Below are 12,406 nucleotides of genomic sequence, written 5' to 3'. Positions count from 1 at the left end.
GATGGGGGGGTGTGTGATTTTAATTAGGGGGGGGGGGGAGGGGAGGCCGCACTGGTCATAATACTTGGAATCTGCACTGGCCACCAATAAATATAGAGGGAGGGGGAGGCCGCACTGGTCATATTTAATACTGAGGAGGGAGGGAGGGGGAGGCCGCATTGGTCATATTTAATACTGGGAATCCGCACTGGCCACCGATGAATATAGAGGGAGGGGGGCCGCACTGGCTACAATTAATACTGGGGAGGGAGGGGGGGCCGCACTGGCCACCAATAAGTTAAATACAGGAGGAGGGGAGTCATGTACACAGTTCTCAGTATATTCTAACATGAAGCGTCCCCATCACCATGGGAACGCCTCTGTGTTAGAATATACTGTCGGATCTGAGTTTTACGATGTAACTCAAATCCGATGGTATATTCTAACATAGAGGCGTTCCCATGGTGATGGGGACGCTTCAAGTTAAAATATACCATCGGATCGGAGAAAACTCCGATCTGATGGTATATTAATAGGGACTCCTGACTTTACATTGAAAGTCAATGGGGGACGGATCCGTTTGAAATTGAACCATATTGTGTCAACGTCAAACAAATCCGTCCCCATTGACTTGCATTGTAAGTCTGGACGGATCCGTTTGGCTCCGCACGGCCAGGCGGACACGAAAACGCTGCAAGCTGCGTTCGGGTGTCCGCCTGCTGAGCGGAGCGGAGGCCACACGGTGCCGAACTGATGCATTCTGAGCGGATCCGCATCCACTCAGAATGCATTGGAGCTGTACGGATCCGTTCAGGGCCGCTTGTGAGAGCCTTCAAACGGAACTCACAAGCGGAGCCCCGAACGCTAGTGTGAAAGTAGCCTTAGAGAACCCAGGAGAGTCGTGACTGGGACTAGGAAGCAGAGACTGAAAGCCACCAGCAGGAGAGTCTCCAGCCATGGAGGCTTCACAACAGTAGACAGGGGAACAGCGGCTCGAGGTAAAAAAGGTATGACAGTTACTTTGTATATTGGCCCTCCTCTTCGAGAGGACCACCCCATTAGCATGCCATCTCACTGTATGATATACCTCCTCAGAATGTATAACCACCTCTCTCCAGGCTGTTTTACTCCAGCTTGCCTAGCATCCACGAGTTGCTGTTTGGGTGACCAACATTTGGGTAAATTTACAAAACTTGTAGCAAGTTCAGTCTGCTGTACAGTAGCAGGGCTGGACTGGCCCACCAAAATACCAGAGGATCCTCTGGTGGACCCAGACTCATAGTGGGCCCCTAAAGTCCAGGAGAAACAAACATTTGGAGATGACTTTGGATTTTCTTTGAATCAAAAGTGTTTAGACATTATTGATGATATGAGGTTTGGGCCCCAAGAATAAATTCCTCTGGTGGGTCAAGGAACCCCAGTCCTACCTGTATAGTAGACTGCCTCTCTACACTACACAGACTTGTTTTAAGGCTTTAACACTCAAGGGGAAGTTGCAACTTCAGGACACAAACAAGTGAAGAAAATGAGGAAGGTAGAAGAACAGTTGTTCAGACTTATATCTTGCCTGGTGAGAGAGAGAGGCTTATTTTGGGGTGGAGTTCTACTTTAAAAATCATGCAAAGTTGGATATAGCTAATTGATAACCTGAAAAGCACATTGCTGCTGAGGAGAACGTTTACCTTGAATCTCTCATTGCTGCTGATTTGTGATGTGTTTACAGACATCTGCAGTGTATGAAAGTTCATGATTGTTCCTGAATTACAGATGTCAACAGCTGTTTGAGAGAAGTAGGAGGCGAGGGGGGTAAATTAGTTCTGTTTACTGCAAAAATACTTCTGAGATAGAGTCATGACCATAAAAATAGACGCTTCAGGGGTGGGGGGATGTTGTGATAGAGCCCACACACAGGGGTACTTACAGATATCGCTCCACCTGGATGGGATAAAGTGCACCTCCATTTCTGCCCTCTAGAAAGGGAGATTTATTAGAGTTCTCTTACAGTTACAAGGTACTGATTAACTAAAGGAAATCTGCTGAACACTCCAGACAAGCGCAAGATCCATTGTACACAGTACAGAGCTGCATTTTTATTATTTAGGACCACATTCTGTCCAAAGGTAGTTATAGTCATATACATAGAGTGCAGTATTATAGTAGTTATATTCATTTACATAGAGCGCAGTATTTTAGTAGCTATATTCTTGCACATAGGAAGATATATTATAGAAGTCATATTCTTGTAAGTAGAGGACAGTATTATAGTAGTTATATTGTTGCATGTAGGAGGCAGTATTATAGTGGTTATATTCTTGTACATAGGAGGCAGTATTATAGTAGTTACAGTATATTCTTTGACATAGGTGCAGTATTATAGTAGTTATATTCTAGTAAATAGGAGGAAGTATTATAGTGGTTATATTCTTGTACAAAGGGAGCAGTTCTATAGTAGTTATATTCTTATACATAGAGGGCAGTATTATAGTAGTTATATTCTAGTACGTAATAGGCAGTATTATAGGAGTTATATTCTAGTACATAGTAGGCAGTATTATAGTAGTTATATTCTTGCATACAGAAATGAATATAATTAGGACCTGACCTGGGTAAGGTAATTTTACTACCGTAGTTTATTTACAAATGCCTATCCAGGCAATAGAACCTGTCTTAACCCAGGTATAAATTAATACTTCACTTTTATTTGAATACAAGTAAAACCTAAATGCTAAGTGTGTGCGAGGTGCACTCTTAAATTGAACTTAAACAGAACCAAAAAATTAAAGGGTGTTAAAAACACAGTACACCACTTCACTGATAGGTGTATTGCTTTGACAATTAGGCGGGGTGAAGAAATGTGCACTATCTCTCACTCTTACCACTGTAAGGGCAGAACACTACCGTACCACTGTCCGCGGTGACTCTGCCAGCTGAGAATGGTTGTAATAAGAGCCATATAGAGTGGTGGGAGAAATGGAAATATCAACCCACTATGTGAATGGCGCATAAAGCGTCTCAGTTGATCTCAGACTGGGATTAGTGGCAACTAACACCGCAACATGGACTCGGTGCACAGTAGCCAAAACCACAACTAACTTGATTGCTAAATCAAAACAAGCACTGTCGGCCAGCCTGACCGCTAGTTGCTGGTTAACAGTGGAGTGGTGCACAGCAATTAAAAACTAACACTGCCCCCCGACATGTTTCGCCAGTATTCTGGCTTCTTCAGGGGTTAATGGGCAGCCATGAGTGACCCCGGCCACCTGGAGGTTTAAATAGTGTGTAAACTAATTGACAGGTTAGCCATCCTATCAGTTACAAAGAACAAAGCACTGCCAACCAATAGTGTCCTTAGACACACCCCTACAATCTGATTGGAGTGCCGGACACCATCACCCACTATACGCATCATCGAAAAAAAAAAAATGATTATAGTAGTTACAGTACATTCTTTGACATAGGTGCAGTATTATAGTAGTTATATTCTAGTACATAGGAGGAAGTATTATAGTGGTTATATTCTTGTACAAAGGGAGCAGTATTATAGTAGTTATATTCTTATACATAGAGGGCAATATTATAGTAGTTATATTCTAGTACATAGGGTCAGTATTATTGTAGTTATATTCTAGTACATAGTAGGCAGTATTATAGTAGTTATATTCTAGTACATAGTAGGCAGTATTATAGTAGTTATATTCTTGCATACAGGAGACAGTATTAAAGCAGTTATTTTCTTGTACAAATGAGCAGCATTATAGTAGTTATATTCTTAAACATAGGTGCAGTATTATAGTAGTATTTTTATTCATAGGAAGCAGTATGTTTTAGTAGTTATATTCTTGTACATAGTACAGTATTATAGTAGATATATTTTTATACATAGGGTCAGTGTTATAGTAGTTATATTCTTGCACATAGGTAGAAGTATTATACTAGACAGTGCTTGTGCAATACATATACATTACCTAGAGCTCAGAAGAAAAACTATTCAGATTAAAGAAAATATGAAATAAGTGCTGCAGAAAGGTTGGAAAAAATTAAAAAGAAAAGAAAAAAAACACAAATTCAGCCAAACCTCCTTTTATCATATATCTGTACTGTATAACTGTCCTGGCATCCTCGCACCAGTGCTCTTAATATCAGCTGTGCTCAGATGACATTGGCAACGCTATGATATCATAGTTACATAGTCCGTCAATGTATGGATGTATTTAGTAAGGTCTGTGAGGGCACTAATTACTCGCCCACTTTCTCTGTCCCCGGGGACCCAGGACACAGCTCTGGACATATCACAGACCTAGAGGTAAATGGAATACATGTTCAATGCTGACAAAAGGAGTGGCGAGTGATGATTAAATGGCCCCATATCCGCTCCTCAGAGAAATGCCTAAAATAATACATTTAGCTGCAGCTCAGCCTGTTATCTCTTCTAATGGTATCCCAGGTATGAGAGACTTTCGGCTTCAGGTCCTGTGGCTGCGATCCCATAGTAAGGCAGGAATTCACACTGGAGGCTTTCTAACCACTCTCAAGATTTCCTTAAACATAAATTAACCACTTACTGCGTCTCACAAGAACATATATCCTGTTTATAAACACGGCTTATATCAACCTTCCAGGATCCAGAGAAAATTCCCCGCATTTCTACAAGTTAAAGACTCCCATCATCACATTTCTGGTAAGGATAATGGGCCAGATTTATTATTTAAATACACTATGTTTGTAGCGTAAAAAAAGGCACATACTGCACATTTGAGATTTTTTAAATGCCACTTGCACAAAAATTTCAGCATCTGGATGTTAGGCCTCTTTCACACGGGGCCGGATAGGATGCAGGTGCGTAGCGGAAAAAATCGTGCGATATTACCTGCGAGTGGGGTGAGTTTTGTATGCGATTGCTTTGCGTTCTTCAGCTTTTTCCGCATGAGTGCAATGCATTTTGCACGCGCGTGAGAAAAAACAGACTGTGGTACCCAGACCCGAACCTGAACTTTTTAACTGAAGTTTGGGTTAGGTATTCTGTAGATTTTAATATTTTCCCTTATAACATGGTTATAATGGAAAATAATAGCATTCTTACTACAGAATGCTTAGTAAAATGTGGCTTGAGGTGTTAAAAAAATAAAAATAAATTCACTTACCTGTTTCAATTGATCGTGCAGCCGGCATCCTCTTCTTGCTTCTTCTTTCAGGACCTGCAAAAGGACCTTTGGTGACGTAATCGCGTTCACCACGTGGTGAGCGCGGTGACGTCAGCGCAGGTCCTGCTGAATGAATATAGAGATCGTCTATCTTCATTTAGCATGACCTGCACTGACGTCACCGCGCTCACCACGTGGTAGCGCAATTACGTCACCAAAGGTCCTTTTGCAGGTCCTGAAAGAAGAAGCAAGAAGAGGATGCCGGCTGCGCGATCAATTGGAACCGGTAAGTTATATATTTTTTATTTTTTAACCCCTCAATCTACATTTTAGTAAGCATTCTGTATTAAAAATGCTATTATTTTCCCTTATAACCATGTTTTAAGGGAAAATAATACAGGGAATACACTTTAATGGGGTCCGGGTGTCATGGAACCATGAACCAGACGTACAACAAGAGATAAGTGGAAAATAAGAAGGTTTTATTGAAGAGCAAGCCGTAAGCAAAGTCCAAACGGATGGCTAAACCGAAGCAGGGTCTTGCGGAGACAGAGGTCAGGAACCAGAAGGGTAGTCAGACGAAGCCAGGAACAGGAACCAACGGGGTAGTCAGACGAAGCCGGAATCAGGAACCAACGGGGTAGTCAGACGAAGCCGGAATCAGGAACCAACGGGGTAGTCAGACGAGGCCAGGATCAGGAACCAGAAGCAGCAGCAGTCTTGGAAGCATGTGAACACAGGAGGACCAAGCAAGGAACTGAAGCCACAGACCTCCTATATATATGAGCTAGGCATCCAGCTCCTCCCAGTGGGAAGGAGGAGCCGCAGGGTGGGAGGCTACAAGAAAACCCAGAAACCAAGATGGCCGCCAGCACATGTCAAACGAAGGGAACAGCAAGGAGGTAATACCATGACAGTACCTCCCCCTCAAGGGCCCCTCCTCCGCGGAGTAAGGAACGGTTTCTGAGGGAAGCGTGCGTGGAAGGCTCGGAGCAAGACAGGAGCATGGACATCTGCGGAGGGAACCCAGGAACGCTCCTCTGGACCATAACCACGCCAATGGACCAAAAACTGCACCCGGCCGCGGACCAGGCGTGAGTCCAGGATATTGCTCACCTCATACTCCTCACGATTGCCCACTTGGACCGGACGAGGCCGAGGAATCGAGGAAGTGAAACGATTACACACCAGTGGCTTCAACAGGGAGACATGAAACACGTTGGAGATCCGCATGCCAGGAGGAAGCGCAAGGGCATAGGCTACCGGGTTTACCCTGCGAAGCACTCGGAAGGGACCAACAAAGCGAGGCGCCAGCTTGGGAGTGGGCACTCGAAGGTTGAGGTTGCGTGTGGACAACCATACGCGGTCTCCGACCTGGTAGGAAGGAGCGGGCGCTCGTCTGCGATCAGCCTGGAGTTTCTGGCGCTGCGCAGAGACCTCAAGGGACCTCTGGATCTGTACCCAAGAAGCACGTAGGACGGAAAGGTGATCCTCCACAGCCGGAATATCCTGGGGAGAGAATACCTCCGGTAACACGGCAGGTTGGAACCCATAATTGGCCATGAAGGGAGACGTCCCAGAGGAAGAGTTCACCGCCGTGTTCCTGGCAAACTCAGCCCAAGGCAGGAGGTCAACCCAATTGTCTTGGTGATCGGAGACATAGCAACGAAGGAATTGCTCCAAGGCCTGATTGGATCGTTCTGCGGCCCCATTGGACTGAGGGTGGTAGGCCGAGGAGAAAGAGAGATGAATCCCCAACTGGGAGCAAAAGGCGCGCCAGAACCTGGACACAAACTGACTCCCCCGATCCGACACAATCTCCTTGGGCAAACCGTGCAACCGGAAGACCTCCCTGGCAAAAATCGAGGCCAACTCTTGTGCAGAGGGTAACTTCTTGAGAGGAACACAGTGGCACATTTTGGAAAAACGATCCACAATCATGAGAATGACCGTATGGCCTCGGGATGCAGTGAGGTCCACAATGAAATCCATCCCCAGGTGTGACCATGGACGCTCCCCGGTGGCTATGGGTTGCAAAAGGCCCAACGGAAGGTGCCGAGGGGACTTACTCTGGGCACAAACGGAGCATGCCGCTACATATGCGGCGATGTCGGAACGTAGAGAAGGCCACCAGAACAGACGTGAAACCGCCCAGGACAGCTGATTCTTTCCAGGGTGCCCCGCGGCCTTGGAGTTATGGTAGGTTCGCAACAACCGAGTGCGCAACTCCTCAGGCACAAAACATCTGCCGTTGGGTCTCCCAGAGGGAGCACCAGATTGAGCCGCCAAAATCTGCTCACCCAGAGGAGAAGTCAGGCTGGTGCGAATAGCGGCCAGGATCTGATTCGGGGGTATGACCGTAGTCGGAATCGACTCCTCCCCGGACAGCTCGGAGTACTGCCGTGATAAGGCATCCGCTCTGATGTTCTTGGAGCCGGGTAGGTAGGAGACCACGTAATTAAAACGTGACAAGAACAGAGCCCATCTGGCCTGACGTGGTGTCAATCTCTTGGCCTCAGAGAGGTAGGTCAGATTCTTGTGGTCCGTCAGGATGAGAACCGGAACCACCGAGCCCTCGAGCAAGTGCCTCCATTCTTTAAGGGCCTGCACGATGGCCAATAACTCCCTGTCACCAATCTGATAGTTGCACTCCGCGGAAGACAGTTTCCGGGAGTAAAACCCACAAGGAAGCAGAGGACCCTCTGGTGTTCTACGCTGAGACAGGAGGGCGCCTACTCCCGTCTCAGACGCGTCCACCTCGAGGACAAAAGGCAACCCAGGGTTGGGATGCGACAGAATCGGAGCCGACACAAAGGCGGACTTTAGAGCCTCAAAAGCTCGGATGGCCTCGAGCGGCCAGACCTGAGGATTACTGCCCTTCCTGGTCAGATCCGTGAGAGGCTTGGCTAGCATGGAAAAGTCCCTGATGAACTTCCGATAATAATTGGCGAAGCCCAAAAAGCGCTGCAGGGCACGAAGCCCACTGGGCTGGGGCCACTGTAAGACAGCCGAAACCTTCTCAGGATCCATGGAGAACCCCTCAGCGGAAATGATGTAACCTAAGAAGGTTACCTGGGATCGGTGAAATTCGCATTTCTCAAGCTTACCGAACAGCTTGTTCTCTCGTAAGCGTTGCAACACTCGTCTGACATCCAGAATGTGGGCCTCCATGGATGCAGAATATACCAAGATGTCATCCAAATAGACCACCACACACTGCTGCAACAGGTCACGGAAAACATCGTTGATGAATTCCTGGAAGACTGCGGGCGCATTGCACAACCCAAAGGGCATAACCAAGGATTCATAATGACCGGTCCTGGTGTTAAACGCGGTCTTCCACTCATCGCCCGCCTTGATCCTTACCAGGTTATATGCCGCCCTCAGGTCGAGTTTGGTAAAGACCGTGGCCCCTTTGAGGCGATCGAACAGCTCGGAAATCAAGGGTATCGGGTAAGCGTTCTTGATCGTGATGCGATTGAGACCCCTGTAATCGATGCAAGGCCTCAACTCGCCGCCCTTCTTTTTCACAAAGAAAAATCCAGCCCCTGCCGGGGACGAGGATTTGCGAATGTGTCCGCGTGAAAGCGCCTCCCTCACGTACTCCTCCATGGCCTCATTCTCCGCTACCGACAGTGGATAGACTTTGCCACGAGGAGGAACGGCACCGGATTGTAACTCTATGGCACAATCGTATGGGCGGTGCGGAGGTAGGGCAACCGCGCGCACCTTATCGAATACATCCCGGTACTCTTCGTATTCAGGAGGCAACAGAGAGTCCGAGGAAGTACACAGCAACTTGACAGGCCCATGGATGCAACTAGCCCCACACTGCGGTGACCACGAGAGGATCTCGACCGATCTCCAATCGAAAGTCGGATTATGCTTCTGGAGCCAGGGGTACCCCAAGACCACCGAGTAGTGTGGAGACGAAATAACCTGGAGACAGACCGACTCTCTGTGAACGGCACCAATGGCTATCCCCACTGGAAGGGTCTCATGAGTCACGTGTGGCGGCAGAAGGGGTCTGCCGTCTATCGCCTCAAGAGCCAGTGGGGAACCTCGAGGCTGCAGAGGAATGGAATTGGCGGCAACGAACACTCTATCAATGAACAAACCACCAGCACCAGAGTCCACCAACGCCTGGGTCGTCACCGAGCCCCCGACCCAGGAGAGGACAACCGTGATCAGTGGTTTGTCAACACGGGAAACCGGGGACGAGGAGACTCCACCCAAGATCTGCCCCCGACAGGACCTCAGGTGCGAGCGTTCTCCCGGACGGTTCGGACATGCCAACCGAAAATGCCCACCGAGACCACAGTACATGCATCGGCCCTCGCGTCTCCGGAGTACCCTCTCCCCCTCAGACAGGCGAGCAAACCCCCGCTGCATGGGTTCACCCCCAGACAAGTCATCCCCAGGAGGCGTGGGAGGAGAGGGAGGCACGGGTGGGACAGCAAACATAGGCGCCAATCTGTTAGGAGACCTCCGCAGGCTCTCCTTAAAGGAAGGTCTCTCCCTGAGTCTGGTGTCAATCAAAATCAGGAAAGAAATAAGAGACTCGAGCTCCACTGGTAGGTCCTTAGCTGCAACCTCATCCTTCAAGGCATCCGAGAGACCATGAGAGAAAGCAGCGACCAGAGCCTCATTATTCCAGCCCACCTCTGCTGCCAGGGTACGAAACTCAATGGCGTATTCAGCTACGGATCGTGAACCCTGTCTGATGGACATAAGGAGCTTCGCAGCAGAGGCAGCACGAGCCGGCACATCGAATACCTTCCGAAGAGAAGCAACAAAACCGGAAAACTCGGCAACCACCGGATTGTTGTTCTCCCATAAAGGGCTGGCCCAGGCCAAGGCCTTGTCCGAGAGCAGCGAGATCAAGAAGCCCACCCTTGATCTCTCAGTAGGAAAGGCATGTGGCAGCAACTCGAAGTAAATGCCCACCTGGTTAAGGAAACCTCGGCACTGAGTTGGCTCTCCCCCAAAGCGCTGTGGAAGGGGGGCAGAACCGGTCATACCCTGAAACACCACAGGCGCAGCAACAGGTGTCAGGGTAGACTCTGGCGCAACAACCGGAGCGGCAGTAGGAGCGGGCCCAGGAGCGACAACCGACCCATCGGCAACGGAAGCTAAATGAGCCGTGCGTTCAAGCAGGGTTTGCAACGCCACAGCGAACCGACCCAACAGGTGATCCTGCTGATCAAGTCTGGCAACCAGCGTAGGTAGCGAGGGTGGCCCTGTACCGTCAGAATTCATGGCTTGGTCCTAATGTCATGGAACCATGAACCAGACGTACAACAAGAGATAAGTGGAAAATAAGAAGGTTTTATTGAAGAGCAAGCCGTAAGCAAAGTCCAAACGGATGGCTAAACCGAAGCAGGGTCTTGCGGAGACAGAGGTCAGGAACCAGAAGGGTAGTCAGACGAAGCCAGGAACAGGAACCAACGGGGTAGTCAGACGAAGCCGGAATCAGGAACCAACGGGGTAGTCAGACGAAGCCGGAATCAGGAACCAACGGGGTAGTCAGACGAAGCCGGAATCAGGAACCAACGGGGTAGTCAGACGAGGCCAGGATCAGGAACCAGAAGCAGCAGCAGTCTTGGAAGCATGTGAACACAGGAGGACCAAGCAAGGAACTGAAGCCACAGACCTCCTATATATATGAGCTAGGCATCCAGCTCCTCCCAGTGGGAAGGAGGAGCCGCAGGGTGGGAGGCTACAAGAAAACCCAGAAACCAAGATGGCCGCCAGCACATGTCAAACGAAGGGAACAGCAAGGAGGTAAGACCATGACACCGGGGTTGCTTTCATCCCTATCATCTCCTAGCAACCATGCGTGAAAATCGCACTTGCTTGCGGATGCTTGCGATTTTCACGCATACCCATTCATTTTTATGGGGCTTGCGTTGCATAATATAGAACCTGCTGCGATTTTCACGCAACGCACAAGTGATGCGTGAAAATTACCGCTCATGTGCACAGCCCCATTGAAGTGAATGGGTCCGGATTTAGTGCAGGTGCAATGTGTTCACCTCACGCATTGCACCCACGCAGAATTCTCGTCTGTGTGAAAGGGGCCTTAAAGGGGTTGGCCCATCTCAGGCTTTGATGTCATATGGTTAGGTTATGCCACCTGCACCTATCGGACATTGATAGCGCATCCGAACGATATGGCATCAATGTTTGAGATGGGCCAACACATTGGTAATCCGTTCTCTTAAAGTGACAGCCTCTGGGACATCTTCCAATTCTGAGAATGAAGGGGCAAAGCTCACTGTTCACAGAACTGCTGTCGGTCCAATTGATTTAAGTTTCCACACGCTCAGCGGGTGGCCGGGTGCTGCTGCACAAGAAAAGACCTTACAGGGGCTGCTGTACTAAATCAGTACTGGAGCCCCTTCATTTTCAAGATTGGTTGTGAGTCCAGTGGTCAGACTCCCACTGATCATAAAATAATGCCTTATCCTAACGACAGTACCCCTTTAATGTTTCCATTCAACAGTAAGCGGGGATCTTGAAAATGTTGACAACTTAATTCAACAAGCATATTAGAAAGTTTCAAAACTTAAAGTAGTAAATGAGGTGGACTGACCATAGACCCTACACGGAACTTTCCTGGTGGGCCAATGCCCATGGGACAGCTTGAGCCCTCCTCATGGCTGCCAGACAGGTACATAACAATCAATCTGCTTAATCCAGGGGTGCACAACCTGCGGGTTGCATGCGGCCCCCAGAGCCATGGTTGGCGGCCCCCGTCCTGCTGGGCAGAAACACGGCTGATCGGGGGTGACTCAGCCTTGGCACTTCCTGCTTGAAAGAGTCTGAGGGGCGGGGAACTGCTTTCCTGTGTGCTCTCTCTGAGCTTTCGATTGGCTAAGAGGGTTTATAATTTGCAGATTTACATTTTTTTCCCCCGTATTGTCTTGCCCCTGCGGTAATATAGTGACTTCGCAGAGGATTGTCAATATGGAACGGAATTTTATAGGAGTCTGTTCACACAATACCGCCTTATGCTGGACGTTTTCTAGACTTGCCTCTCTAAGAAAAAAACTATTGCGACAAAATCGCAGCCGTGTGTCGTAAGCCATCATTTTTCTGTATGGGAGCACTGTACAGAGCCTCCGGCTGGACGCTCTCCGCGCTGCGATCCTCACATGTGTTTTCTTTTGTGGCCCTGCTGATAAACACAAATGTTCTGTGTTGTGTAACCCGACGCTGTTTATTTGATTTAGAAGGGCACCCCGCATTTTTGGCATAACTCAGACATATTCTTACTCATCGAG

Source organism: Bufo gargarizans, chromosome 6 (genome assembly GCF_014858855.1).
Source record: "Bufo gargarizans isolate SCDJY-AF-19 chromosome 6, ASM1485885v1, whole genome shotgun sequence".
NCBI lineage: Eukaryota > Metazoa > Chordata > Amphibia > Anura > Bufonidae > Bufo > Bufo gargarizans.
The sequence above is the reverse complement of the archived record's forward strand: the minus strand, read 5'-3'. Positions refer to the sequence as shown.